Source organism: Hyperolius riggenbachi, chromosome 3 (genome assembly GCF_040937935.1).
Source record: "Hyperolius riggenbachi isolate aHypRig1 chromosome 3, aHypRig1.pri, whole genome shotgun sequence".
NCBI lineage: Eukaryota > Metazoa > Chordata > Amphibia > Anura > Hyperoliidae > Hyperolius > Hyperolius riggenbachi.
The window spans coordinates 72,331,726-72,357,171 of record NC_090648.1 but is presented as its reverse complement, the minus strand read 5'-3'; the positions used below and the strand labels follow the sequence as shown (position 1 = coordinate 72,357,171).

General features: G+C 46.1%; 33 non-coding genes across 33 annotated transcripts; all 33 read left to right on the top strand.

Moving 5' to 3' along the window:
• Window positions 1–611: 611 nt before the first annotated feature.
• On the top strand, window positions 612–752 carry LOC137564624 (U4 spliceosomal RNA). Its single transcript, XR_011030715.1, has one exon. It is a non-coding gene; the product is annotated as a U4 spliceosomal RNA (small nuclear RNA).
• A 672-nt stretch (window positions 753–1,424) lies between these two features.
• TRNAK-UUU (transfer RNA lysine (anticodon UUU)) lies at window positions 1,425–1,497 on the top strand. The gene has a single exon. It is a non-coding gene; the product is annotated as a tRNA-Lys (tRNA).
• Window positions 1,498–1,800: 303 nt separating this feature from the next.
• Window positions 1,801–1,873, top strand: TRNAK-UUU (transfer RNA lysine (anticodon UUU)). Its single transcript has one exon. It is a non-coding gene; the product is annotated as a tRNA-Lys (tRNA).
• Window positions 1,874–2,877: 1,004 nt separating this feature from the next.
• On the top strand, window positions 2,878–3,018 carry LOC137564689 (U4 spliceosomal RNA). Its single transcript, XR_011030774.1, has one exon. It is a non-coding gene; the product is annotated as a U4 spliceosomal RNA (small nuclear RNA).
• A 672-nt stretch (window positions 3,019–3,690) lies between these two features.
• TRNAK-UUU (transfer RNA lysine (anticodon UUU)) lies at window positions 3,691–3,763 on the top strand. Its single transcript has one exon. It is a non-coding gene; the product is annotated as a tRNA-Lys (tRNA).
• Window positions 3,764–4,066: 303 nt separating this feature from the next.
• On the top strand, window positions 4,067–4,139 carry TRNAK-UUU (transfer RNA lysine (anticodon UUU)). The gene has a single exon. It is a non-coding gene; the product is annotated as a tRNA-Lys (tRNA).
• Window positions 4,140–5,143: 1,004 nt separating this feature from the next.
• Window positions 5,144–5,284, top strand: LOC137564668 (U4 spliceosomal RNA). The gene has a single exon (XR_011030755.1). It is a non-coding gene; the product is annotated as a U4 spliceosomal RNA (small nuclear RNA).
• A 672-nt stretch (window positions 5,285–5,956) lies between these two features.
• TRNAK-UUU (transfer RNA lysine (anticodon UUU)) lies at window positions 5,957–6,029 on the top strand. The gene has a single exon. It is a non-coding gene; the product is annotated as a tRNA-Lys (tRNA).
• Window positions 6,030–6,332: 303 nt separating this feature from the next.
• On the top strand, window positions 6,333–6,405 carry TRNAK-UUU (transfer RNA lysine (anticodon UUU)). Its single transcript has one exon. It is a non-coding gene; the product is annotated as a tRNA-Lys (tRNA).
• A 993-nt stretch (window positions 6,406–7,398) lies between these two features.
• LOC137564720 (U4 spliceosomal RNA) lies at window positions 7,399–7,539 on the top strand. The gene has a single exon (XR_011030800.1). It is a non-coding gene; the product is annotated as a U4 spliceosomal RNA (small nuclear RNA).
• A 672-nt stretch (window positions 7,540–8,211) lies between these two features.
• Window positions 8,212–8,284, top strand: TRNAK-UUU (transfer RNA lysine (anticodon UUU)). The gene has a single exon. It is a non-coding gene; the product is annotated as a tRNA-Lys (tRNA).
• Window positions 8,285–8,587: 303 nt separating this feature from the next.
• Window positions 8,588–8,660, top strand: TRNAK-UUU (transfer RNA lysine (anticodon UUU)). The gene has a single exon. It is a non-coding gene; the product is annotated as a tRNA-Lys (tRNA).
• Window positions 8,661–9,664: 1,004 nt separating this feature from the next.
• Window positions 9,665–9,805, top strand: LOC137564506 (U4 spliceosomal RNA). Its single transcript, XR_011030614.1, has one exon. It is a non-coding gene; the product is annotated as a U4 spliceosomal RNA (small nuclear RNA).
• A 672-nt stretch (window positions 9,806–10,477) lies between these two features.
• TRNAK-UUU (transfer RNA lysine (anticodon UUU)) lies at window positions 10,478–10,550 on the top strand. Its single transcript has one exon. It is a non-coding gene; the product is annotated as a tRNA-Lys (tRNA).
• Window positions 10,551–10,851: 301 nt separating this feature from the next.
• On the top strand, window positions 10,852–10,924 carry TRNAK-UUU (transfer RNA lysine (anticodon UUU)). Its single transcript has one exon. It is a non-coding gene; the product is annotated as a tRNA-Lys (tRNA).
• Window positions 10,925–11,928: 1,004 nt separating this feature from the next.
• Window positions 11,929–12,069, top strand: LOC137564662 (U4 spliceosomal RNA). Its single transcript, XR_011030749.1, has one exon. It is a non-coding gene; the product is annotated as a U4 spliceosomal RNA (small nuclear RNA).
• Window positions 12,070–12,741: 672 nt separating this feature from the next.
• On the top strand, window positions 12,742–12,814 carry TRNAK-UUU (transfer RNA lysine (anticodon UUU)). Its single transcript has one exon. It is a non-coding gene; the product is annotated as a tRNA-Lys (tRNA).
• Window positions 12,815–13,117: 303 nt separating this feature from the next.
• Window positions 13,118–13,190, top strand: TRNAK-UUU (transfer RNA lysine (anticodon UUU)). The gene has a single exon. It is a non-coding gene; the product is annotated as a tRNA-Lys (tRNA).
• A 1,004-nt stretch (window positions 13,191–14,194) lies between these two features.
• Window positions 14,195–14,335, top strand: LOC137564623 (U4 spliceosomal RNA). The gene has a single exon (XR_011030714.1). It is a non-coding gene; the product is annotated as a U4 spliceosomal RNA (small nuclear RNA).
• Window positions 14,336–15,007: 672 nt separating this feature from the next.
• On the top strand, window positions 15,008–15,080 carry TRNAK-UUU (transfer RNA lysine (anticodon UUU)). The gene has a single exon. It is a non-coding gene; the product is annotated as a tRNA-Lys (tRNA).
• Window positions 15,081–15,383: 303 nt separating this feature from the next.
• TRNAK-UUU (transfer RNA lysine (anticodon UUU)) lies at window positions 15,384–15,456 on the top strand. The gene has a single exon. It is a non-coding gene; the product is annotated as a tRNA-Lys (tRNA).
• A 1,004-nt stretch (window positions 15,457–16,460) lies between these two features.
• On the top strand, window positions 16,461–16,601 carry LOC137564788 (U4 spliceosomal RNA). Its single transcript, XR_011030860.1, has one exon. It is a non-coding gene; the product is annotated as a U4 spliceosomal RNA (small nuclear RNA).
• Window positions 16,602–17,273: 672 nt separating this feature from the next.
• On the top strand, window positions 17,274–17,346 carry TRNAK-UUU (transfer RNA lysine (anticodon UUU)). The gene has a single exon. It is a non-coding gene; the product is annotated as a tRNA-Lys (tRNA).
• A 303-nt stretch (window positions 17,347–17,649) lies between these two features.
• TRNAK-UUU (transfer RNA lysine (anticodon UUU)) lies at window positions 17,650–17,722 on the top strand. The gene has a single exon. It is a non-coding gene; the product is annotated as a tRNA-Lys (tRNA).
• Window positions 17,723–18,726: 1,004 nt separating this feature from the next.
• Window positions 18,727–18,867, top strand: LOC137564657 (U4 spliceosomal RNA). The gene has a single exon (XR_011030745.1). It is a non-coding gene; the product is annotated as a U4 spliceosomal RNA (small nuclear RNA).
• A 672-nt stretch (window positions 18,868–19,539) lies between these two features.
• Window positions 19,540–19,612, top strand: TRNAK-UUU (transfer RNA lysine (anticodon UUU)). Its single transcript has one exon. It is a non-coding gene; the product is annotated as a tRNA-Lys (tRNA).
• A 303-nt stretch (window positions 19,613–19,915) lies between these two features.
• On the top strand, window positions 19,916–19,988 carry TRNAK-UUU (transfer RNA lysine (anticodon UUU)). The gene has a single exon. It is a non-coding gene; the product is annotated as a tRNA-Lys (tRNA).
• Window positions 19,989–20,992: 1,004 nt separating this feature from the next.
• On the top strand, window positions 20,993–21,133 carry LOC137564677 (U4 spliceosomal RNA). The gene has a single exon (XR_011030763.1). It is a non-coding gene; the product is annotated as a U4 spliceosomal RNA (small nuclear RNA).
• Window positions 21,134–21,805: 672 nt separating this feature from the next.
• Window positions 21,806–21,878, top strand: TRNAK-UUU (transfer RNA lysine (anticodon UUU)). The gene has a single exon. It is a non-coding gene; the product is annotated as a tRNA-Lys (tRNA).
• Window positions 21,879–22,181: 303 nt separating this feature from the next.
• TRNAK-UUU (transfer RNA lysine (anticodon UUU)) lies at window positions 22,182–22,254 on the top strand. The gene has a single exon. It is a non-coding gene; the product is annotated as a tRNA-Lys (tRNA).
• A 1,004-nt stretch (window positions 22,255–23,258) lies between these two features.
• LOC137564622 (U4 spliceosomal RNA) lies at window positions 23,259–23,399 on the top strand. The gene has a single exon (XR_011030713.1). It is a non-coding gene; the product is annotated as a U4 spliceosomal RNA (small nuclear RNA).
• A 672-nt stretch (window positions 23,400–24,071) lies between these two features.
• On the top strand, window positions 24,072–24,144 carry TRNAK-UUU (transfer RNA lysine (anticodon UUU)). Its single transcript has one exon. It is a non-coding gene; the product is annotated as a tRNA-Lys (tRNA).
• A 303-nt stretch (window positions 24,145–24,447) lies between these two features.
• On the top strand, window positions 24,448–24,520 carry TRNAK-UUU (transfer RNA lysine (anticodon UUU)). Its single transcript has one exon. It is a non-coding gene; the product is annotated as a tRNA-Lys (tRNA).
• The last annotated feature ends 926 nt before the right edge of the window (window positions 24,521–25,446 follow it).

Genomic DNA, 25,446 nt, shown 5'->3' with positions numbered 1-25,446 from the left:
CAATCGGAAATAAGATCGGATAGTAATCGACTGAAAAATGTCGTCGTGTATTCCCAGCATTAGAGTAATTCGCCGGATCCCTTCTCCAGCCTGCACATCTACCCTCAAAGCAGCAATGGAAGGAGCTTCATGCTTACCATGAGCATCAGAAAATTAACAGCTCACGTACCATCTCTCTCCTCCAGTAACCTGCAACCACCAAGACTTTGGCCAACTCCCAAGCACCTCTAGCCAGCGCAGCTTACCAGTACTTCCAGGCACAATAATCACAGGCCCAATTATCAGCACACATGGCAGTGACGTAGACTCATTACTCCATTTTTCAAATTGTATTTTTCATGTATTTTACAAGTGCGGGACTGGCCCACTTGGCAGCCTGCTCCACAAAACACTATGCTGGCATCCCTGGCAGGCTTTGTTTTGCCCTATTTGCCGCCTTTTCTAATGCTAAGACTCTTTAGCCGCTTATTAACAATGCTTGTTTAGTGGCTGTCTAATTAGCATATGGCATCCCATGATCCTCAGCGGAACACTGTAAACTGCGTTTGTCTCTCCTTAAAGTGATTCCTTTATCCAAGAAAGAGGGGATATTTGCTGGCATTAGCTTGGCTAACTTTGCGCAGTGGCAGTATCATAGCCAATGAGGTTCAACCGAGGCGTGATTATTGCTAATTGAAAACTTTTCCCAATACCCCGCCATGATGACTTGAAATATAGTCAGCATCGGCAATTTTTGACAGTCTCTTCGGAGACTGACTAAGGTGTTTACCAACAGAGAAAGGATTATCTTCAAGGTGCATGATAACTGAGCAGTGCTCGTGTGGTAGTACCGTGGCTGGCACAATAACAACATTTCGTAGCACCTCTTATCTCCAAATCAGCCTTGGCCACAAAATGCTCACTTGTCAGCGTTCTTTCATGAGGGTGAGGTCCAGTGTCTTACTCTCTGGCAAATTTATAAACACCAGCAGGATGACTAAAATGACAAAAGTCCACTTTTCATCTGCAGGTTGCTACTTTTCTAATGCCACATTCCTAAGAGAGAGAACAGTGTTGTTTCTCAGAGGTCTGGCCTGAAAAATTTGGAGGTCACAAGCTCCATTTATTTGCGCTAGATACGATCCCGTGGCCTCTCGCTAGCTCTTTCTGCAAGCGTTGTTGGGGTGCTCAGAAACAAAGCACCGCTGACATTTAGGTTTCGCCGGCCTATAGCTTCTTCTGGCTGGTGTACCATTGTTTTAAAAGTGTCAACAATCAGCCAAGGTGAAGAACCTGATGGTTGAAGGAAACAACAGCGCATTCTGCTGTTTCCCGGCTATCTCGGTGCTATAGACTGCTCATGACTTGCACTAGACCTTAACTTGCGCTCAGCCTGGAAATACTGTAGCTAAACTTTGAGCTGCTGGTGAGCGCACCTTTTCAGAACCTGGATAGCTCAGTCGGTAGAGCATCAGACTTTTAATCTGAGGGTCCAGGGTTCAAGTCCCTGTTCAGGCGATGCTCTCTGCCTTTCGTTATGCTTCGTGTCCTCTCCCTATCTTCCTCAACTGCAGCCTCTTGCGTGCTCCGCTTGCACCAGGCCAAAACACCGATGTCGGCCGCTTTCCATGCCTTCGCTGATTGGTGGCTACCTTTCTAATGCACCCTTCCAAATCAAGTACAGTTTTATTCTTTCAGAGATCTGACCTAGAAAATGTAGAGGTCGCAGGCTATAGCCAGCTCAGGGCATGTACTAGACCTTCCGTCCATCCTGCTTGGAATAACTGACTTTTGAGCTGCTGGTGAAGCTCACCTTCCAGGGCCTGGATAGCTCAGTCGGTAGAGCATCAGACTTTTAATCTGAGGGTCCAGGGTTCAAGTCCCTGTTCAGGCGATGCCTTTCCTTTACCCCATGCTCATTGGCCATCACTTCCGCTACCTGAGTTCCCTCTGCAACTGCTGCCTCTTGCGTGCTTTGCTTGCAGTAAGCCATAACCGAAACATCAGCCGCTTTCTGTGCATCCCCCGAACTCTCACAGCCTCCCTGCGTCTTGAATCTATTTCTCTTCAACTTTTTCTGCTGTGATATTAAACATGGATTATTCCATGCATAAAAGAGGCATCAAACCGTCAACATTATGCTGGGAATACACCATAAGTTTTTTCAGCAGATAGATGGTTCCATAGATAATTTCCAACATGTCCGATCTTATTATCGATCCTTTTTCTCATCGATTTCTCATAGAAATGAATGGAAATTGATCAGAAAAGATAAGAATCGGAAAGTCGATCGGAAATAAGATCGGATAGCAATCGACTGAAAAATGTCGTCGTGTATTCCCAGCATTAGAGTAATTCGCCGGATCCCTTCTCCAGCCTGCACATCTACCCTCAAAGCAGCAATGGAAGGAGCTTCATGCTTACCATGAGCATCAGAAAATTAACAGCTCACGTACCATCTCTCTCCTCCAGTAACCTGCAACCACCAAGACTTTGGCCAACTCCCAAGCACCTCTAGCCAGCGCAGCTTACCAGTACTTCCAGGCACAATAATCACAGGCCCAATTATCAGCACACATGGCAGTGACGTAGACTCATTACTCCATTTTTCAAATTGTATTTTTCATGTATTTTACAAGTGCGGGACTGGCCCACTTGGCAGCCTGCTCCACAAAACACTATGCTGGCATCCCTGGCAGGCTTTGTTTTGCCCTCTTTGCCGCCTTTTCAAATGCTAAGACTCTTTAGCCGCTTATTAACAATGCTTGTTTAGTGGCTGTCTAATTAGCATATGGCATCCCATGATCCTCAGCGGAACACTGTAAACTGCGTTTGTCTCTCCTTAAGGTGATTCCTTTATCCAAGAAAGAGGGGATATTTGCTGGCATTAGCTTGGCTAACTTTGCGCAGTGGCAGTATCATAGCCAATGAGGTTCAACCGAGGTGTGATTATTGCTAATTGAAAACTTTTCCCAATACCCCGCCATGATGACTTGAAATATAGTCAGCATCGGCAATTTTTGACAGTCTCTTCGGAGACTGACTAAGGTGTTTACCAACAGAGAAAGGATTATCTTCAAGGTGCATGATGACTGAGCAGTGCTCGTGTGGTAGAACCGTGGCTGGCACAATAACAACATTTCGTAGCACCTCTTATCTCCAAATCAGTCTTGGCCACAAAATGCTCACTTGTCAGCGTTCTTTCATGAGGGTGAGGTCCACTGTCTTACTCTCTGGCAAATTTATAAACACCAGCAGGATGACTAAAATGACAAAAGTCCACTTTTCATCTGCAGGTTGCTACTTTTCTAATGCCACATTCCTAAGAGAGAGAACAGTGTTGTTTCTCAGAGGTCTGGCCTGAAAAATTTGGAGGTCACAAGCTCCATTTATTTGCGCTAGATACGATCCCGTGGCCTCTCGCTAGCTCTTTCTGCAAGCGTTGTTGGGGTGCTCAGAAACAGAGCACCGCTGACATTTAGGTTTCGCCGGCCTATAGCTTCTTCTGGCTGGTGTACCATTGTTTTAAAAGTGTCAACAATCAGCCAAGGTGAAGAACCTGATGGTTGAAGGAAACAACAGCGCATTCTGCTGTTTCCCGGCTATCTCGGTGCTATAGACTGCTCATGACTTGCACTAGACCTTAACTTGCGCTCAGCCTGGAAATACTGTAGCTAAACTTTGAGCTGCTGGTGATCGCACCTTTTCAGAGCCTGGATAGCTCAGTCGGTAGAGCATCAGACTTTTAATCTGAGGGTCCAGGGTTCAAGTCCCTGTTCAGGCGATGCTCTCTGCCTTTCGTTATGCTTCGTGTCCTCTCCCTATCTTCCTCAACTGCAGCCTCTTGCGTGCTCCGCTTGCACCAGGCCAAAACACCGATGTCGGCCGCTTTCCATGCCTTCGCTGATTGGTGGCTACCTTTCTAATGCACCCTTCCAAATCAAGTACAGTTTTATTCTTTCAGAGATCTGACCTAGAAAATGTAGAGGTCGCAGGCTATAGCCAGCTCAGGGCATGTACTAGACCTTCCGTCCATCCTGCTTGGAATAACTGACTTTTGAGCTGCTGGTGAAGCTCAACTTCCAGGGCCTGGATAGCTCAGTCGGTAGAGCATCAGACTTTTAATCTGAGGGTCCAGGGTTCTAGTCCCTGTTCAGGCGATGCCTTTCCTTTACCCCATGCTCATTGGCCATCACTTCCGCTACCTGAGTTCCCTCTGCAACTGCTGCCTCTTGCGTGCTTTGCTTGCAGTAAGCCATAACCGAAACATCAGCCGCTTTCTGTGCATCCCCCGAACTCTCACAGCCTCCCCGCGTCTTGAATCTATTTCTCTTCAACTTTTTCTGCTGTGATATTAAACATGGATTATTCCATGCATAAAAGAGGCATCAAACCGTCAACATTATGCTGGGAATACACCATAAGTTTTTTCAGCAGATAGATGGTTCCATAGATAATTTCCAACATGTCCGATCTTATTATCGATCCTTTTTCTCATCGATTTCTCATAGAAATGAATGGAAATTGATCAGAAAAGATAAGAATCGGAAAGTCGATCGGAAATAAGATCGGATAGCAATCGACTTAAAAATGTCGTCGTGTATTCCCAGCATTAGAGTAATTCGCCGGATCCCTTCTCCAGCCTGCACATCTACCCTCAAAGCAGCAATCGAAGGAGCTTCATGCTTACCATGAGCATCAGAAAATTAACAGCTCACGTACCATCTCTCTCCTCCAGTAACCTGCAACCACCAAGACTTTGGCTCACTCCCAAGCACCTCTAGCCAGCGCAGCTTACCAGTACTTCCAGGCACAATAATCACAGGCCCAATTATCAGCACACATGGCAGTGACGTAGACTCATTACTCTATTTTTCAAATTGTATTTTTCATGTATTTTACAAGTGCGGGACTGGCCCACTTGGCAGCCTGCTCCACAAAACACTATGCTGGCATCCCTGGCAGGCTTTGTTTTGCCCTCTTTGCCGCCTTTTCAAATGCTAAGACTCTTTAGCCGCTTATTAACAATGCTTGTTTAGTGGCTGTCTAATTAGCATATGGCATCCCATGATCCTCAGCGGAACACTGTAAACTGCGTTTGTCTCTCCTTAAGGTGATTCCTTTATCCAAGAAAGAGGGGATATTTGCTGGCATTAGCTTGGCTAACTTTGCGCAGTGGCAGTATCATAGCCAATGAGGTTCAACCGAGGCGTGATTATTGCTAATTGAAAACTTTTCCCAATACCCCGCCATGATGACTTGAAATATAGTCAGCGTCGGCAATTTTTGACAGTCTCTTCGGAGACTGACTAAGGTGTTTACCAACAGAGAAAGGATTATCTTCAAGGTGCATGATGACTGAGCAGTGCTCGTGTGGTAGTACCGTGGCTGGCACAATAACAACATTTCATAGCACCTCTGATCTCCAAATCAGTCTTGGCCACAAAATGCTCACTTGTCAGCGTTCTTTCATGAGGGTGAGGTCCAGTGTCTTACTCTCTGGCAAATTTATAAACACCAGCAGGATGACTAAAATGACAAAAGTCCACTTTTCATCTGCAGGTTGCTACTTTTCTAATGCCACATTCCTAAGAGAGAGAACAGTGTTGTTTCTCAGAGGTCTGGCCTGAAACATTTGGAGGTCACAAGCTCCATTTATTTGCGCTAGATACGATCCCGTGGCCTCTCGCTAGCTCTTTCTGCAAGCGTTGTTGGGGTGCTCAGAAACAGAGCACCGCTGACATTTAGGTTTCGCCGGCCTATAGCTTCTTCTGGCTGGTGTACCATTGTTTTAAAAGTGTCAACAATCAGCCAAGGTGAAGAACCTGATGGTTGAAGGAAACAACAGCGCATTCTGCTGTTTCCCGGCTATCTAGGTGCTATAGACTGCTCATGACTTGCACTAGACCTTAACTTGCGCCCAGCCTGGAAATACTGTAGCTAAACTTTGAGCTGCTGGTGATCGCACCTTTTCAGAGCCTGGATAGCTCAGTCGGTAGAGCATCAGACTTTTAATCTGAGGGTCCAGGGTTCAAGTCCCTGTTCAGGCGATGCTCTCTGCCTTTCGTTATGCTTCGTGTCCTCTCCCTATCTTCCTCAACTGCAGCCTCTTGCGTGCTCCGCTTGCACCAGGCCAAAACACCGATGTCGGCCGCTTTCCATGCCTTCGCTGATTGGTGGCTACCTTTCTAATGCCACCTTCCAAATCAAGTACAGTTTTATTCTTTCAGAGATCTGACCTAGAAAATGTAGAGGTCGCAGGCTATAGCCAGCTCAGGGCATGTACTAGACCTTCCGTCCATCCTGCTTGGAATAACTGACTTTTGAGCTGCTGGTGAAGCTCACCTTCCAGGGCCTGGATAGCTCAGTTGGTAGAGCATCAGACTTTTAATCTGAGGGTCCAGGGTTCAAGTCCCTGTTCAGGCGATGCCTTTCCTTTACCCCATGCTCATTGGCCATCACTTCCGCTACCTGAGTTCCCTCTGCAACTGCTGCCTCTTGCGTGCTTTGCTTGCAGTAAGCCATAACCGAAACATCAGCCGCTTTCTGTGCATCCCCCGAACTCTCACAGCCTCCCTGCGTCTTGAATCTATTTCTCTTCAACTTTTTCTGCTGTGATATTAAACATGGATTATTCCATGCATAAAAGAGGCATCAAACCGTCAACATTATGCTGGGAATACACCATAAGTTTTTTCAGCAGATAGATGGTTCCATAGATAATTTCCAACATGTCCGATCTTATTATCGATCCTTTTTCTCATAGAAATGAATGGAAATTGATCAGAAAAGATAAGAATCGGAAAGTCGATCGGAAATAAGATCGGATAGTAATCGACTGAAAAATGTCGTCGTGTATTCCCAGCATTAGAGTAATTCGCCGGATCCCTTCTCCAGCCTGCACATCTACCCTCAAAGCAGCAATGGAAGGAGCTTCATGCTTACCATGAGCATCAGAAAATTAACAGCTCACGTACCATCTCTCTCCTCCAGTAACCTGCAACCACCAAGACTTTGGCCAACTCCCAAGCACCTCTAGCCAGCGCAGCTTACCAGTACTTCCAGGCACAATAATCACAGGCCCAATTATCAGCACACATGGCAGTGACGTAGACTCATTACTCCATTTTTCAAATTGTATTTTTCATGTATTTTACAAGTGCGGGACTGGCCCACTTGGCAGCCTGCTCCACAAAACACTATGCTGGCATCCCTGGCAGGCTTTGTTTTGCCCTCTTTGCCGCCTTTTCAAATGCTAAGACTCTTTAGCCGCTTATTAACAATGCTTGTTTAGTGGCTGTCTAATTAGCATATGGCATCCCATGATCCTCAGCGGAACACTGTAACCTGCGTTTGTCTCTCCTTAAGGTGATTCCTTTATCCAAGAAAGAGGGGATATTTGCTGGCATTAGCTTGGCTAACTTTGCGCAGTGGCAGTATCATAGCCAATGAGGTTCAACCGAGGCGTGATTATTGCTAATTGAAAACTTTTCCCAATACCCCACCATGATGACTTGAAATATAGTCAGCATCGGCAATTTTTGACAGTCTCTTCGGAGACTGACTAAGGTGTTTACCAACAGAGAAAGGATTATCTTCAAGGTGCATGATGACTGAGCAGTGCTCGTGTGGTAGTACCGTGGCTGGCACAATAACAACATTTCGTAGCACCTCTGATCTCCAAATCAGTCTTGGCCACAAAATGCTCACTTGTCAGCGTTCTTTCATGAGGGTGAGGTCCAGTGTCTTACTCTCTGGCAAATTTATAAACACCAGCAGGATGACTAAAATGACAAAAGTCCACTTTTCATCTGCAGGTTGCTACTTTTCTAATGCCACATTCCTAAGAGAGAGAACAGTGTTGTTTCTCAGAGGTCTGGCCTGAAAAATTTGGAGGTCACAAGCTCCATTTAATTGCGCTAGATACGATCCCGTGGCCTCTCGCTAGCTCTTTCTGCAAGCGTTGTTGGGGTGCTCAGAAACAAAGCACCGCTGACATTTAGGTTTCGCCGGCCTATAGCTTCTTCTGGCTGGTGTACCATTGTTTTAAAAGTGTCAACAATCAGCCAAGGTGAAGAACCTGATGGTTGAAGGAAACAACAGCGCATTCTGCTGTTTCCCGGCTATCTAGGTGCTATAGACTGCTCATGACTTGCACTAGACCTTAACTTGCGCCCAGCCTGGAAATACTGTAGCTAAACTTTGAGCTGCTGGTGATCGCAGCTTTTCAGAGCCTGGATAGCTCAGTCGGTAGAGCATCAGACTTTTAATCTGAGGGTCCAGGGTTCAAGTCCCTGTTCAGGCGATGCTCTCTGCCTTTCGTTATGCTTCGTGTCCTCTCCCTATCTTCCTCAACTGCAGCCTCTTGCGTGCTCCGCTTGCACCAGGCCAAAACACCGATGTCGGCCGCTTTCCATGCCTTCGCTGATTGGTGGCTACCTTTCTAATGCACCCTTCCAAATCAAGTACAGTTTTATTCTTTCAGAGATCTGACCTAGAAAATGTAGAGGTCGCAGGCTATAGCCAGCTCAGGGCATGTACTAGACCTTCCGTCCATCCTGCTTGGAATAACTGACTTTTGAGCTGCTGGTGAAGCTCACCTTCCAGGGCCTGGATAGCTCAGTCGGTAGAGCATCAGACTTTTAATCTGAGGGTCCAGGGTTCAAGTCCCTGTTCAGGTGATGCCTTTCCTTTACCCCATGCTCATTGGCCATCACTTCCGCTACCTGAGTTCCCTCTGCAACTGCTGCCTCTTGCGTGCTTTGCTTGCAGTAAGCCATAACCGAAACATCAGCTGCTTTCTGTGCATCCCCCGAACTCTCACAGCCTCCCTGCGTCTTGAATCTATTTCTCTTCAACTTTTTCTGCTGTGATATTAAACATGGATTATTCCATGCATAAAAGAGGCATCAAACCGTCAACATTATGCTGGGAATACACCATAAGTTTTTTCAGCAGATAGATGGTTCCATAGATAATTTCCAACATGTCCGATCTTATTATCGATCCTTTTTCTCATCGATTTCTCATAGAAATGAATGGAAATTGATCAGAAAAGATAAGAATCGGAAAGTCGATCGGAAATAAGATCGGATAGCAATCGACTGAAAAATGTCGTCGTGTATTCCCAGCATTAGAGTAATTCGCCGGATCCCTTCTCCAGCCTGCACATCTACCCTCAAAGCAGCAATGGAAGGAGCTTCATGCTTACCATGAGCATCAGAAAATTAACAGCTCACGTACCATCTCTCTCCTCCAGTAACCTGCAACCACCAAGACTTTGGCCAACTCCCAAGCACCTCTAGCCAGCGCAGCTTACCAGTACTTCCAGGCACAATAATCACAGGCCCAATTATCAGCACACATGGCAGTGACGTAGACTCATTACTCCATTTTTCAAATTGTATTTTTCATGTATTTTACAAGTGCGGGACTGGCCCACTTGGCAGCCTGCTCCACAAAACACTATGCTGGCATCCCTGGCAGGCTTTGTTTTGCCCTCTTTGCCGCCTTTTCAAATGCTAAGACTCTTTAGCCGCTTATTAACAATGCTTGTTTAGTGGCTGTCTAATTAGCATATGGCATCCCATGATCCTCAGCGGAACACTGTAAACTGCATTTGTCTCTCCTTAAGGTGATTCCTTTATCCAAGAAAGAGGGGATATTTGCTGGCATTAGCTTGGCTAACTTTGCGCAGTGGCAGTATCATAGCCAATGAGGTTCAACCGAGGCATGATTATTGCTAATTGAAAACTTTTCCCAATACCCCGCCATGATGACTTGAAATATAGTCAGCATCGGCAATTTTTGACAGTCTCTTCGGAGACTGACTAAGGTGTTTACCAACAGAGAAAGGATTATCTTCAAGGTGCATGATGACTGAGCAGTGCTCGTGTGGTAGTACCGTGGCTGGCACAATAACAACATTTCGTAGCACCTCTTATCTCCAAATCAGTCTTGGCCACAAAATGCTCACTTGTCAGCGTTCTTTCATGAGGGTGAGGTCCAGTGTCTTACTCTCTGGCAAATTTATAAACACCAGCAGGATGGCTAAAATGACAAAAGTCCACTTTTCATCTGCAGGTTGCTACTTTTCTGATGCCACATTCCTAAGAGAGAGAACAGTGTTGTTTCTCAGAGGTCTGGCCTGAAAAATTTGGAGGTCACAAGCTCCATTTATTTGCGCTAGATACGATCCCGTGGCCTCTCGCTAGCTCTTTCTGCAAGCGTTGTTGGGGTGCTCAGAAACAGAGCACCGCTGACATTTAGGTTTCGCCGGCCTATAGCTTCTTCTGGCTGGTGTACCATTGTTTTAAAAGTGTCAACAATCAGCCAAGGTGAAGAACCTGATGGTTGAAGGAAACAACAGCGCATTCTGCTGTTTCCCGGCTATCTAGGTGCTATAGACTGCTCATGACTTGCACTAGACCTTAACTTGCGCCCCGCCTGGAAATACTGTAGCTAAACTTTGAGCTGCTGGTGATCACACCTTTTCAGAGCCTGGATAGCTCAGTCGATAGAGCATAAGACTTTTAATCTGAGGGTCCAGGGTTCAAGTCCCTGTTCAGGCGATGCTCTGTCTTTTGTTATGCTTCGTGTCTTCTCCCTATCTTCCTCAACTGCAGCCTCTTGCGTGCTCCGCTTGCACCAGGCCAAAACACCAATGTCGGCCGCTTTCCATGCCTTCGCTGATTGGTGGCTACCTTTCTAATGCCACCTTCCAAATCAAGTACAGTTTTATTCTTTCAGAGATCTGACCTAGAAAATGTAGAGGTCGCAGGCTATAGCCAGCTCAGGGCATGTACTAGACCTTCCGTCCATCCTGCTTGGAATAACTGACTTTTGAGCTGCTGGTGAAGCTCACCTTCCAGGGCCTGCATAGCTCAGTCGGTAGAGCATCAGACTTTTAATCTGAGGGTCCAGGGTTCAAGTCCCTGTTCAGGCGATGCCTTTCCTTTACCCCATGCTCATTGGCCATCACTTCCGCTACCTGAGTTCCCACTGCAACTGCTGCCTCTTGCGTGCTTTGCTTGCAGTAAGCCATAACCGAAACATCAGCCGCTTTCTGTGCATCCCCCGAACTCTCACAGCCTCCCTGCATCTTGAATCTATTTCTCTTCAACTTTTTCTGCTGTGATATTAAACATGGATTATTCCATGCATAAAAGAGGCATCAAACCGTCAACATTATGCTGGGAATACACCATAAGTTTTTTCAGCAGATAGATGGTTCCATAGATAATTTCCAACATGTCCGATCTTATTATCGATCCTTTTTCTCATCGATTTCTCATAGAAATGAATGGAAAGTGATCAGAAAAGATAAGAATCGGAAAGTCGATCGGAAATAAGATCGGATAGCAATCGACTGAAAAATGTCGTCGTGTATTCCCAGCATTAGAGTAATTCGCCGGATCCCTTCTCCAGCCTGCACATCTACCCTCAAAGCAGCAATGGAAGGAGCTTCATGCTTACCATGAGCATCAGAAAATTAACAGCTCACGTACCATCTCTCTCCTCCAGTAACCTGCAACCACCAAGACTTTGGCCAACTCCCAAGCACCTCTAGCCAGCGCAGCTTACCAGTACTTCCAGGCACAATAATCACAGGCCCAATTATCAGCACACATGGCAGTGACGTAGACTCATTACTCCATTTTTCAAATTGTATTTTTCATGTATTTTACAAGTGCGGGACTGGCCCACTTGGCAGCCTGCTCCACAAAACACTATGCTGGCATCCCTGGCAGGCTTTGTTTTGCCCTCTTTGCCGCCTTTTCAAATGCTAAGACTCTTTAGCCACTTATTAACAATGCTTGTTTAGTGGCTGTCTAATTAGCATATGGCATCCCATGATCCTCAGCGGAACACTGTAAACTGCATTTGTCTCTCCTTAAGGTGATTCCTTTATCCAAGAAAGAGGGGATATTTGCTGGCATTAGCTTGGCTAACTTTGCGCAGTGGCAGTATCATAGCCAATGAGGTTCAACCGAGGCGTGATTATTGCTAATTGAAAACTTTTCCCAATACCCCGCCATGATGACTTGAAATATAGTCAGCGTCGGCAATTTTTGACAGTCTCTTCAGAGACTGACTAAGGTGTTTACCAACAGAGAAAGGATTATCTTCAAGGTGCATGATGACTGAGCAGTGCTCGTGTGGTAGTACCGTGGCTGGCACAATAACAACATTTCGTAGCACCTCTTATCTCCAAATCAGTCTTGGCCACAAAATGCTCACTTGTCAGCGTTCTTTCATGAGGGTGAGGTCCAGTGTCTTACTCTCTGGCAAATTTATAAACACCAGCAGGATGACTAAAATGACAAAAGTCCACTTTTCATCTGCAGGTTGCTACTTTTCTAATGCCACATTCCTAAGAGAGAGAACAGTGTTGTTTCTCAGAGGTCTGGCCTGAAAAATTTGGAGGTCACAAGCTCCATTTATTTGCGCTAGATACGATCCTGTGGCCTCTCGCTAGCTCTTTCTGCAAGCGTTGTTGGGGTGCTCAGAAACAGAGCACCGCTGACATTTAGGTTTCGCCGGCCTATAGCTTCTTCTGGCTGGTGTACCATTGTTTTAAAAGTGTCAACAATCAGCCAAGGTGAAGAACCTGATGGTTGAAGGAAACAACAGCGCATTCTGCTGTTTCCCGGCTATTTAGGTGCTATAGACTGCTCATGACTTGCACTAGACCTTAACTTGCGCCCAGCTTGGAAATACTGTAGCTAAACTTTGAGCTGCTGGTGATCGCACCTTTTCAGAGCCTGGATAGCTCAGTCGGTAGAGCATCAGACTTTTAATCTGAGGGTCCAGGGTTCAAGTCCCTGTTCAGGCGATGCTCTCTGCCTTTTGTTATGCTTCGTGTCCTCTCCCTATCTTCCTCAACTGCAGCCTCTTGCGTGCTCCGCTTGCACCAGGCCAAAACACCGATGTCGGCCGCTTTCCATGCCTTCGCTGATTGGTGGCTACCTTTCTAATGCCACCTTCCAAATCAAGTACAGTTTTATTCTTTCAGAGATCTGACCTAGAAAATGTAGAGGTCGCAGGCTATAGCCAGCTCAGGGCATGTACTAGACCTTCCGTCCATCCTGCTTGGAATAACTGACTTCTGAGCTGCTGGTGAAGCTCACCTTCCAGGGCCTGGATAGCTCAGTCGGTAGAGCATCAGACTTTTAATCTGAGGGTCCAGGGTTCAAGTCCCTGTTCAGGCGATGCCTTTCCTTTACCCCATGCTCATTGGCCATCACTTCCGCTACCTGAGTTCCCTCTGCAACTGCTGCCTCTTGCGTGCTTTGCTTGCAGTAAGCCATAACCGAAACATCAGCCGCTTTCTGTGCATCCCCCGAACTCTCACAGCCTCCCTGCGTCTTGAATCGATTTCTCTTCAACTTTTTCTGCTGTGATATTAAACATGGATTATTCCATGCATAAAAGAGGCATCAAACCGTCAACATTATGCTGGGAATACACCATAAGTTTTTTCAGCAGATAGATGGTTCCATAGATAATTTCCAACATGTCCGATCTTATTATCGATCCTTTTTCTCATCGATTTCTCATAGAAATGAATGGAAATTGATCAGAAAAGATAAGAATCGGAAAGTCGATCGGAAATAAGATCGGATAGTAATCGACTGAAAAATGTCGTTGTGTATTCCCAGCATTAGAGTATTTCGCCGGATCCCTTCTCCAGCCTGCACATCTACCCTCAAAGCAGCAATGGAAGGAGCTTCATGCTTACCATGAGCATCAGAAAATTAACAGCTCACGTACCATCTCTCTCCTCCAGTAACCTGCAACCACCAAGACTTTGGCCAACTCCCAAGCACCTCTAGCCAGCGCAGCTTACCAGTACTTCCAGGCACAATAATCACAGGCCCAATTATCAGCACACATGGCAGTGACGTAGACTCATTACTCCATTTTTCAAATTGTATTTTTCATGTATTTTACAAGTGCGGGACTGGCCCACTTGGCAGCCTGCTCCACAAAACACTATGCTGGCATCCCTGGCAGGCTTTGTTTTGCCCTCTTTGCCGCCTTTTCAAATGCTAAGACTCTTTAGCCGCTTATTAACAATGCTTGTTTAGTGGCTGTCTAATTAGCATATGGCATCCCATGATCCTCAGCGGAACACTGTAAACTGCATTTGTCTCTCCTTAAGGTGATTCCTTTATCCAAGAAAGAGGGGATATTTGCTGGCATTAGCTTGGCTAACTTTGCGCAGTGGCAGTATCATAGCCAATGAGGTTCAACCGAGGCGTGATTATTGCTAATTGAAAACTTTTCCCAATACCCCGCCATGATGACTTGAAATATAGTCAGCATCGGCAATTTTTGACAGTCTCTTCGGAGACTGACTAAGGTGTTTACCAACAGAGAAAGGATTATCTTCAAGGTGCATGATGACTGAGCAGTGCTCGTGTGGTAGTACCGTGGCTGGCACAATAACAACATTTCGTAGCACCTCTTATCTCCAAATCAGTCTTGGCCACAAAATGCTCACTTGTCAGCGTTCTTTCATGAGGGTGAGGTCCAGTGTCTTACTCTCTGGCAAATTTATAAACACCAGCAGGATGACTAAAATGAAAAAAGTCCACTTTTCATCTGCAGGTTGCTACTTTTCTGATGCCACATTCCTAAGAGAGAGAACAGTGTTGTTTCTCAGAGGTCTGGCCTGAAAAATTTGGAGGTCACAAGCTCCATTTATTTGCGCTAGATACGATCCCGTGGCCTCTCGCTAGCTCTTTCTGCAAGCGTTGTTGGGGTGCTCAGAAACAGAGCACCGCTGACATTTAGGTTTCGCCGGCCTATAGCTTCTTCTGGCTGGTGTACCATTGTTTTAAAAGTGTCAACAATCAGCCAAGGTGAAGAACCTGATGGTTGAAGGAAACAACAGCGCATTCTGCTGTTTCCCGGCTATCTAGGTGCTATAGACTGCTCATGACTTGCACTAGACCTTAACTTGCGCCCAGCCTGGAAATACTGTAGCTAAACTTTGAGCTGCTGGTGATCGCACCTTTTCAGAGCCTGGATAGCTCAGTCGGTAGAGCATCAGACTTTTAATCTGAGGGTCCAGGGTTCAAGTCCCTGTTCAGGCGATGCTCTCTGCCTTTTGTTATGCTTCGTGTCTTCTCCCTATCTTCCTCAACTGCAGCCTCTTGCGTGCTCCGCTTGCACCAGGCCAAAACACCGATGTCGGCCGCTTTCCATGCCTTCGCTGATTGGTGGCTACCTTTCTAATGCCACCTTCCAAATCAAGTACAGTTTTATTCTTTCAGAGATCTGACCTAGAAAATGTAGAGGTCGCAGGCTATAGCCAGCTCAGGGCATGTACTAGACCTTCCGTCCATCCTGCTTGGAATAACTGACTTTTGAGCTGCTGGTGAAGCTCACCTTCCAGGGCCTGGATAGCTCAGTCGGTAGAGCATCAGACTTTTAATCTGAGGGTCCAGGGTTCAAGTCCCTGTTCAGGCGATGCCTTTCCTTTACCCCATGCTCATTGGCCATCACTTCCGCTACCTGAGTTCCCTCTGCAACTGCTGCCTCTTGCGTGCTTTGCTTGCAGTAAGCCATAACCGAAACATCAGCCGCTTTCTGTGCATCCCCCGAACTCTCACAGCCTCCCTGCGTCTTGAATCTATTTCTCTTCAACTTTTTCTGCTGTGATATTAAACATGGATTATTCCATGCATAAAAGAGGCATCAAACCGTCAACATTATGCTGGGAATACACCATAAGTTTTTTCAGCAGATAGATGGTTCCATAGATAATTTCCAACATGTCCGATCTTATTATCGATCCTTTTTCTCATCGATTTCTCATAGAAATGAATGGAAATTGATCAGAAAAGATAAGAATCGGAAAGTCGATCGGAAATAAGATCGGATAGTAATCGACTGAAAAATGTCGTCGTGTATTCCCAGCATTAGAGTAATTCGCCGGATCCCTTCTCCAGCCTGCACATCTACCCTCAAAGCAGCAATGGAAGGAGCTTCATGCTTACCATGAGCATCAGAAAATTAACAGCTCACGTACCATCTCTCTCCTCCAGTAACCTGCAACCACCAAGACTTTGGCCAACTCCCAAGCACCTCTAGCCAGCGCAGCTTACCAGTACTTCCAGGCACAATAATCACAGGCCCAATTATCAGCACACATGGCAGTGACGTAGACTCATTACTCCATTTTTCAAATTGTATTTTTCATGTATTTTACAAGTGCGGGACTGGCCCACTTGGCAGCCTGCTCCACAAAACACTATGCTGGCATCCCTGGCAGGCTTTGTTTTGCCCTCTTTGCCGCCTTTTCAAATGCTAAGACTCTTTAGCCGCTTATTAACAATGCTTGTTTAGTGGCTGTCTAATTAGCATATGGCATCCCATGATCCTCAGCGGAACACTGTAAACTGCGTTTGTCTCTCCTTAAGGTGATTCCTTTATCCAAGAAAGAGGGGATATTTGCTGGCATTAGCTTGGCTAACTTTGCGCAGTGGCAGTATCATAGTCAATGAAGTTCAACCGAGGCGTGATTATTGCTAATTGAAAACTTTTCCCAATACCCCGCCATGATGACTTGAAATATAGTCAGCATCGGCAATTTTTGACAGTCTCTTCGGAGACTGACTAAGGTGTTTACCAACAGAGAAAGGATTATCTTCAAGGTGCATGATGACTGAGCAGTGCTCGTGTGGTAGTACCGTGGCTGGCACAATAACAACATTTCGTAGCACCTCTTATCTCCAAATCAGTCTTGGCCACAAAATGCTCACTTGTCAGCGTTCTTTCATGAGGGTGAGGTCCAGTGTCTTACTCTCTGGCAAATTTATAAACACCAGCAGGATGACTAAAATGACAAAAGTCCACTTTTCATCTGCAGGTTGCTACTTTTCTAATGCCACATTCCTAAGAGAGAGAACAGTGTTGTTTCTCAGAGGTCTGGCCTGAAAAATTTGGAGGTCACAAGCTCCATTTATTTGCGCTAGATACGATCCCGTGGCCTCTCGCTAGCTCTTTCTGCAAGCGTTGTTGGGGTGCTCAGAAACAGAGCACCGCTGACATTTAGGTTTCGCCGGCCTATAGCTTCTTCTGGCTGGTGTACCATTGTTTTAAAAGTGTCAACAATCAGCCAAGGTGAAGAACCTGATGGTTGAAGGAAACAACAGCGCATTCTGCTGTTTCCCGGCTATCTAGGTGCTATAGACTGCTCATGACTTGCACTAGACCTTAACTTGCGCCCAGCCTTGCAATACTGTAGCTAAACTTTGAGCTGCTGGTGATCGCACCTTTTCAGAGCCTGGATAGCTCAGTCGGTAGAGCATCAGACTTTTAATCTGAGGGTCCAGGGTTCAAGTCCCTGTTCAGGCGATGCTCTCTGCCTTTCGTTATGCTTCGTGTCCTCTCCCTATCTTCCTCAACTGCAGCCTCTTGCGTGCTCCGCTTGCACCAGGCCAAAACACCGATGTCGGCCGCTTTCCATGCCTTCGCTGATTGGTGGCTACCTTTCTAATGCCACCTTCCAAATCAAGTACAGTTTTATTCTTTCAGAGATCTGACCTAGAAAATGTAGAGGTCGCAGGCTATAGCCAGCTCAGGGCATGTACTAGACCTTCCGTCCATCCTGCTTGGAATAACTGACTTTTGAGCTGCTGGTGAAGCTCACCTTCCAGGGCCTGGATAGCTCAGTCGGTAGAGCATCAGACTTTTAATCTGAGGGTCCAGGGTTCAAGTCCCTGTTTAGGCGATGCCTTTCCTTTACCCCATGCTCATTGGCCATCACTTCCGCTACCTGAGTTCCCTCTGCAACTGCTGCCTCTTGCGTGCTTTGCTTGCAGTAAGCCATAACCGAAACATCAGCCGCTTTCTGTGCATCCCCCGAACTCTCACAGCCTCCCTGCTTCTTGAATCTATTTCTCTTCAACTTTTTCTGCTGTGATATTAAACATGGATTATTCCATGCATAAAAGAGGCATCAAACCGTCAACATTATGCTGGGAATACACCATAAGTTTTTTCAGCAGATAGATGGTTCCATAGATAATTTCCAACATGTCCGATCTTATTATCGATCCTTTTTCTCATCGATTTCTCATAGAAATGAATGGAAATTGATCAGAAAAGATAAGAATCGGAAAGTCGATCGGAAATAAGATCGGATAGTAATCGACTGAAAAATGTCGTCGTGTATTCCCAGCATTAGAGTAATTCGCCGGATCCCTTCTCCAGCCTGCACATCTACCCTCAAAGCAGCAATGGAAGGAGCTTCATGCTTACCATGAGCATCAGAAAATTAACAGCTCACGTACCATCTCTCTCCTCCAGTAACCTGCAACCACCAAGACTTTGGCCAACTCCCAAGCACCTCTAGCCAGCGCAGCTTACCAGTACTTCCAGGCACAATAATCACAGGCCCAATTATCAGCACACATGGCAGTGACGTAGACTCATTACTCCATTTTTCAAATTGTATTTTTCATGTATTTTACAAGTGCGGGACTGGCCCACTTGGCAGCCTGCTCCACAAAACACTATGCTGGCATCCCTGGCAGGCTTTGTTTTGCCCTCTTTGCCGCCTTTTCAAATGCTAAGACTCTTTAGCCGCTTATTAACAATGCTTGTTTAGTGGCTGTCTAATTAGCATATGGCATCCCATGATCCTCAGCGGAACACTGTAAACTGCGTTTGTCTCTCCTTAAGGTGATTCCTTTATCCAAGAAAGAGGGGATATTTGCTGGCATTAGCTTGGCTAACTTTGCGCAGTGGCAGTATCATAGCCAATGAGGTTCAACCGAGGCGTGATTATTGCTAATTGAAAACTTTTACCAATACCCCGCCATGATGACTTGAAATATAGTCAGCATCGGCAATTTTTGACAGTCTCTTCAGAGACTGACTAAGGTGTTTACCAACAGAGAAAGGATTATCTTCAAGGTGCATGATGACTGAGCAGTGCTCGTGTGGTAGTACCGTGGCTGGCACAATAACAACATTTCGTAGCACCTCTTATCTCCAAATCAGTCTTGGCCACAAAATGCTCACTTGTCAGCGTTCTTTCATGAGGGTGAGGTCCAGTGTCTTACTCTCTGGCAAATTTATAAACACCAGCAGGATGACTAAAATGACAAAAGTCCACTTTTCATCTGCAGGTTGCTACTTTTCTAATGCCACATTCCTAAGAGAGAGAACAGTGTTGTTTCTCAGAGGTCTGGCCTGAAAAATTTGGAGGTCACAAGCTCCATTTATTTGCGCTAGATACGATCCCGTGGCCTCTCGCTAGCTCTTTCTGCAAGCGTTGTTGGGGTGCTCAGAAACAGAGCACCGCTGACATTTAGGTTTCGCCGGCCTATAGCTTCTTCTGGCTGGTGTACCATTGTTTTAAAAGTGTCAACAATCAGCCAAGGTGAAGAACCTGATGGTTGAAGGAAACAACAGCGCATTCTGCTGTTTCCCGGCTATCTAGGTGCTATAGACTGCTCATGACTTGCACTAGACCTTAACTTGCGCCCAGCCTGGAAATACTGTAGCTAAACTTTGAGCTGCTGGTGATTGCACCTTTTCAGAGCCTGGATAGCTCAGTCGGTAGAGCATCAGACTTTTAATCTGAGGGTCCAGGGTTCAAGTCCCTGTTCAGGCGATGCTCTCTGCCTTTCGTTATGCTTCGTGTCCTCTCCCTATCTTCCTCAACTGCAGCCTCTTGCGTGCTCCGCTTGCACCAGGCCAAAACACCGATGTCGGCCGCTTTCCATGCCTTCGCTGATTGGTGGCTACCTTTCTAATGCCACCTTCCAAATCAAGTACAGTTTTATTCTTTCAGAGATCTGACCTAGAAAATGTAGAGGTCGCCGGCTATAGCCAGCTCAGGGCATGTACTAGACCTTCCGTCCATCCTGCTTGGAATAACTGACTTTTGAGCTGCTGGTGAAGCTCACCTTCCAGGGCCTGGATAGCTCAGTCGGTAGAGCATCAGACTTTTAATCTGAGGGTCCAGGGTTCAAGTCCCTGTTCAGGCGATGCCTTTCCTTTACCCCATGCTCATTGGCCATCACTTCCGCTACCTGAGTTCCCTCTGCAACTGCTGCCTCTTGCGTGCTTTGCTTGCAGTAAGCCATAACCGAAACATCAGCCGCTTTCTGTGCATCCCCCGAACTCTCACAGCCTCCCTGCGTCTTGAATCTATTTCTCTTCAACTTTTTCTGCTGTGATATTAAACATGGATTATTCCATGCATAAAAGAGGCATCAAACCGTCAACATTATGCTGGGAATACACCATAAGTTTTTTCAGCAGATAGATGGTTCCATAGATAATTTCCAACATGTCCGATCTTATTATCGATCCTTTTTCTCATCGATTTCTCATAGAAATGAATGGAAATTGATCAGAAAAGATAAGAATCGGAAAGTCGATCGGAAATAAGATCGGATAGTAATCGACTGAAAAATGTCGTCGTGTATTCCCAGCATTAGAGTAATTCGCCGGATCCCTTCTCCAGCCTGCACATCTACCCTCAAAGCAGCAATGGAAGGAGCTTCATGCTTACCATGAGCATCAGAAAATTAACAGCTCACGTACCATCTCTCTCCTCCAGTAACCTGCAACCACCAAGACTTTGGCCAACTCCCAAGCACCTCTAGCCAGCGCAGCTTACCAGTACTTCCAGGCACAATAATCACAGGCCCAATTATCAGCACACATGGCAGTGACGTAGACTCATTACTCCATTTTTCAAATTGTATTTTTCATGTATTTTACAAGTGCGGGACTGGCCCACTTGGCAGCCTGCTCCACAAAACACTATGCTGGCATCCCTGGCAGGCTTTGTTTTGCCCTCTTTGCCGCCTTTTCAAATGCTAAGACTCTTTAGCCGCTTATTAACAATGCTTGTTTAGTGGCTGTCTAATTAGCATGTGGCATCCCATGATCCTCAGCGGAACACTGTAAACTGCGTTTGTCTCTCCTTAAGGTGATTCCTTTATCCAAGAAAGAGGGGATATTTGCTGGCATTAGCTTGGCTAACTTTGCGTAGTGGCAGTATCATAGCCAATGAGGTTCAACCGAGGCGTGATTATTGCTAATTGAAAACTTTTCCCAATACCCCGCCATGATGACTTGAAATATAGTCAGCATCGGCAATTTTTGACAGTCTCTTCAGAGACTGACTAAGGTGTTTACCAACAGAGAAAGGATTATCTTCAAGGTGCATGATGACTGAGCAGTGCTCGTGTGGTAGTACCGTGGCTGGCACAATAACAACATTTCGTAGCACCTCTTATCTCCAAATCAGTCTTGGCCACAAAATGCTCACTTGTCAGCATTCTTTCATGAGGGTGAGGTCCAGTGTCTTACTCTCTGGCAAATTTATAAACACCAGCAGGATGACTAAAATGACAAAAGTCCACTTTTCATCTGCAGGTTGCTACTTTTCTAATGCCACATTCCTAAGAGAGAGAACAGTGTTGTTTCTCAGAGGTCTGGCCTGAAAAATTTGGAGGTCACAAGCTCCATTTATTTGCGCTAGATACGATCCCGTGGCCTCTCGCTAGCTCTTTCTGCAAGCGTTGTTGGGGTGCTCAGAAACAGAGCACCGCTGACATTTAGGTTTCGCCGGCCTATAGCTTCTTCTGGCTGGTGTACCATTGTTTTAAAAGTGTCAACAATCAGCCAAGGTGAAGAACCTGATGGTTGAAGGAAACAACAGCGCATTCTGCTGTTTCCCGGCTATCTAGGTGCTATAGACTGCTCATGACTTGCACTAGACCTTAACTTGCGCCCAGCCTGGAAATACTGTAGCTAAACTTTGAGCTGCTGGTGATCGCACCTTTTCAGAGCCTGGATAGCTCAGTCGGTAGAGCATCAGACTTTTAATCTGAGGGTCCAGGGTTCAAGTCCCTGTTCAGGCGATGCTCTCTGCCTTTCGTTATGCTTCGTGTCCTCTCCCTATCTTCCTCAACTGCAGCCTCTTGCGTGCTCCGCTTGCACCAGGCCAAAACACCGATGTCGGCCGCTTTCCATGCCTTCGCTGATTGGTGGCTACCTTTCTAATGCCACCTTCCAAATCAAGTACAGTTTTATTCTTTCAGAGATCTGACCTAGAAAATGTAGAGGTCGCCGGCTATAGCCAGCTCAGGGCATGTACTAGACCTTCCGTCCATCCTGCTTGGAATAACTGACTTTTGAGCTGCTGGTGAAGCTCACCTTCCAGGGCCTGGATAGCTCAGTCGGTAGAGCATCAGACTTTTAATCTGAGGGTCCAGGGTTCAAGTCCCTGTTCAGGCGATGCCTTTCCTTTACCCCATGCTCATTGGCCATCACTTCCGCTACCTGAGTTCCCTCTGCAACTGCTGCCTCTTGCGTGCTTTGCTTGCAGTAAGCCATAACCGAAACATCAGCAGCTTTCTGTGCATCCCCCGAACTCTCACAGCCTCCCTGCGTCTTGAATCTATTTCTCTTCAACTTTTTCTGCTGTGATATTAAACATGGATTATTCCATGCATAAAAGAGGCATCAAACCGTCAACATTATGCTGGGAATACACCATAAGTTTTTTCAGCAGATAGATGGTTCCATAGATAATTTCCAACATGTCCGATCTTATTATCGATCCTTTTTCTCATCGATTTCTCATAGAAATGAATGGAAATTGATCAGAAAAGATAAGAATCGGAAAGTCGATCGGAAATAAGATCGGATAGTAATCGACTGAAAAATGTCGTCGTGTATTCCCAGCATTAGAGTAATTCGCCGGATCCCTTCTCCAGCCTGCACATCTACCCTCAAAGCAGCAATGGAAGGAGCTTCATGCTTACCATGAGCATCAGAAAATTAACAGCTCACGTACCATCTCTCTCCTCCAGTAACCTGCAACCACCAAGACTTTGGCCAACTCCCAAGCACCTCTAGCCAGCGCAGCTTACCAGGACTTCCAGGCACAATAATCACAGGCCCAATTATCAGCACACATGGCAGTGACATAGACTCATTACTCCATTTTTCAAATTGTATTTTTCATGTATTTTACAAGTGCGGGACTGGCCCACTTGGCAGCCTGCTCCACAAAACACTATGCTGGCATCCCTGGCAGGCTTTGTTTTGCCCTCTTTGCCGCCTTTTCAAATGCTAAGACTCTTTAGCCGCTTATTAACAATGCTTGTTTAGTGGCTGTCTAATTAGCATATGGCATCCCATGATCCTCAGCGGAACACTGTAAACTGCGTTTGTCTCTCCTTAAGGTGATTCCTTTATCCAAGAAAGAGGGGATATTTGCTGGCATTAGCTTGGCTAACTTTGCGCAGTGGCAGTATCATAGCCAATGAGGTTCAACCGAGGCGTGATTATTGCTAATTGAAAACTTTTCCCAATACCCCGCCATGATGACTTGAAATATAGTCAGCATCGGCAATTTTTGACAGTCTCTTCGGAGACTGACTAAGGTGTTTACCAACAGAGAAAGGATTATCTTCAAGGTGCATGATGACTGAGCAGTGCTCGTGTGGTAGTACCGTGGCTGGCACAATAACAACATTTCGTAGCACCTCTTATCTCCAAATCAGTCTTGGCCACAAAATGCTCACTTGTCAGCGTTCTTTCATGAGGGTGAGGTCCAGTGTCTTACTCTCTGGCAAATTTATAAACACCAGCAGGATGACTAAAATGACAAAAGTCCACTTTTCATCTGCAGGTTGCTACTTTTCTAATGCTACATTCCTAAGAGAGAGAACAGTGTTGTTTCTCAGAGGTCTGGCCTGAAAAATTTGGAGGTCACAAGCTCCATTTATTTGCGCTAGATACGATCCCGTGGCCTCTCGCTAGCTCTTTCTGCAAGCGTTGTTGGGGTGCTCAGAAACAGAGCACCGCTGACATTTAGGTTTCGCCGGCCTATAGCTTCTTCTGGCTGGTGTACCATTGTTTTAAAAGTGTCAACAATCAGCCAAGGTGAAGAACCTGATGGTTGAAGGAAACAACAGCGCATTCTGCTGTTTCCCGGCTATCTAGGTGCTATAGACTGCTCATGACTTGCACTAGACCTTAACTTGCGCCCAGCCTGGAAATACTGTAGCTAAACTTTGAGCTGCTGGTGATCGCACCTTTTCAGAGCCTGGATAGCTCAGTTGGTAGAGCATCAGACTTTTAATCTGAGGGTCCAGGGTTCAAGTCCCTGTTCAGGCGATGCTCTCTGCCTTTCGTTATGCTTCGTGTCCTCTCCCTATCTTCCTCAACTGCAGCCTCTTGCGTGCTCCGCTTGCACCAGGCCAAAACACCGATGTCGGCCGCTTTCCATGCCTTCGCTGATTGGTGGCTACCTTTCTAATGCCACCTTCCAAATCAAGTACAGTTTTATTCTTTCAGAGATCTGACCTAGAAAATGTAGAGGTCGCAGGCTATAGCCAGCTCAGGGCATGTACTAGACCTTCCGTCCATCCTGCTTGGAATAACTGACTTTTGAGCTGCTGGTGAAGCTCACCTTCCAGGGCCTGGATAGCTTAGTCGGTAGAGCATCAGACTTTTAATCTGAGGGTCCAGGGTTCAAGTCCCTGTTCAGGCGATGCCTTTCCTTTACCCCATGCTCATTGGCCATCACTTCCGCTACCTGAGTTCCCTCTGCAACTGCTGCCTCTTGCGTGCTTTGCTTGCAGTAAGCCATAACCGAAACATCAGCCGCTTTCTGTGCATCCCCCGAACTCTCACAGCCTCCCTGCGTCTTGAATCTATTTCTCTTCAACTTTTTCTGCTGTGATATTAAACATGGATTATTCCATGCATAAAAGAGGCATCAAACCGTCAACATTATGCTGGGAATACACCATACGTTTTTTCAGCAGATAGATGGTTCCATAGATAATTTCCAACATGTCCGATCTTATTATCGATCCTTTTTCTCATCGATTTCTCATAGAAATGAATGGAAATTGATCAGAAAAGATAAGAATCGGAAAGTCGATCGGAAATAAGATCGGATAGTAATCGACTGAAAAATGTCGTCGTGTATTCCCAGCATTAGAGTAATTCGCCGGATCCCTTCTCCAGCCTGCACATCTACCCTCAAAGCAGCAATGGAAGGAGCTTCATGCTTACCATGAGCATCAGAAAATTAACAGCTCACGTACCATCTCTCTCCTCCAGTAACCTGCAACCACCAAGACTTTGGCCAACTCCCAAGCACCTCTAGCCAGCGCAGCTTACCAGTACTTCCAGGCACAATAATCACAGGCCCAATTATCAGCACACATGGCAGACAGTGACGTAGACTCATTACTCCATTTTTCAAATTGTATTTTTCATGTATTTTACAAGTGCGGGACTGGCCCACTTGGCAGCCTGCTCCACAAAACACTATGCTGGCATCCCTGGCAGGCTTTGTTTTGCCCTCTTTGCCGCCTTTTCAAATGCTAAGACTCTTTAGCCGCTTATTAACAATGCTTGTTTAGTGGCTGTCTAATTAGCATATGGCATCCCATGATCCTCAGCGGA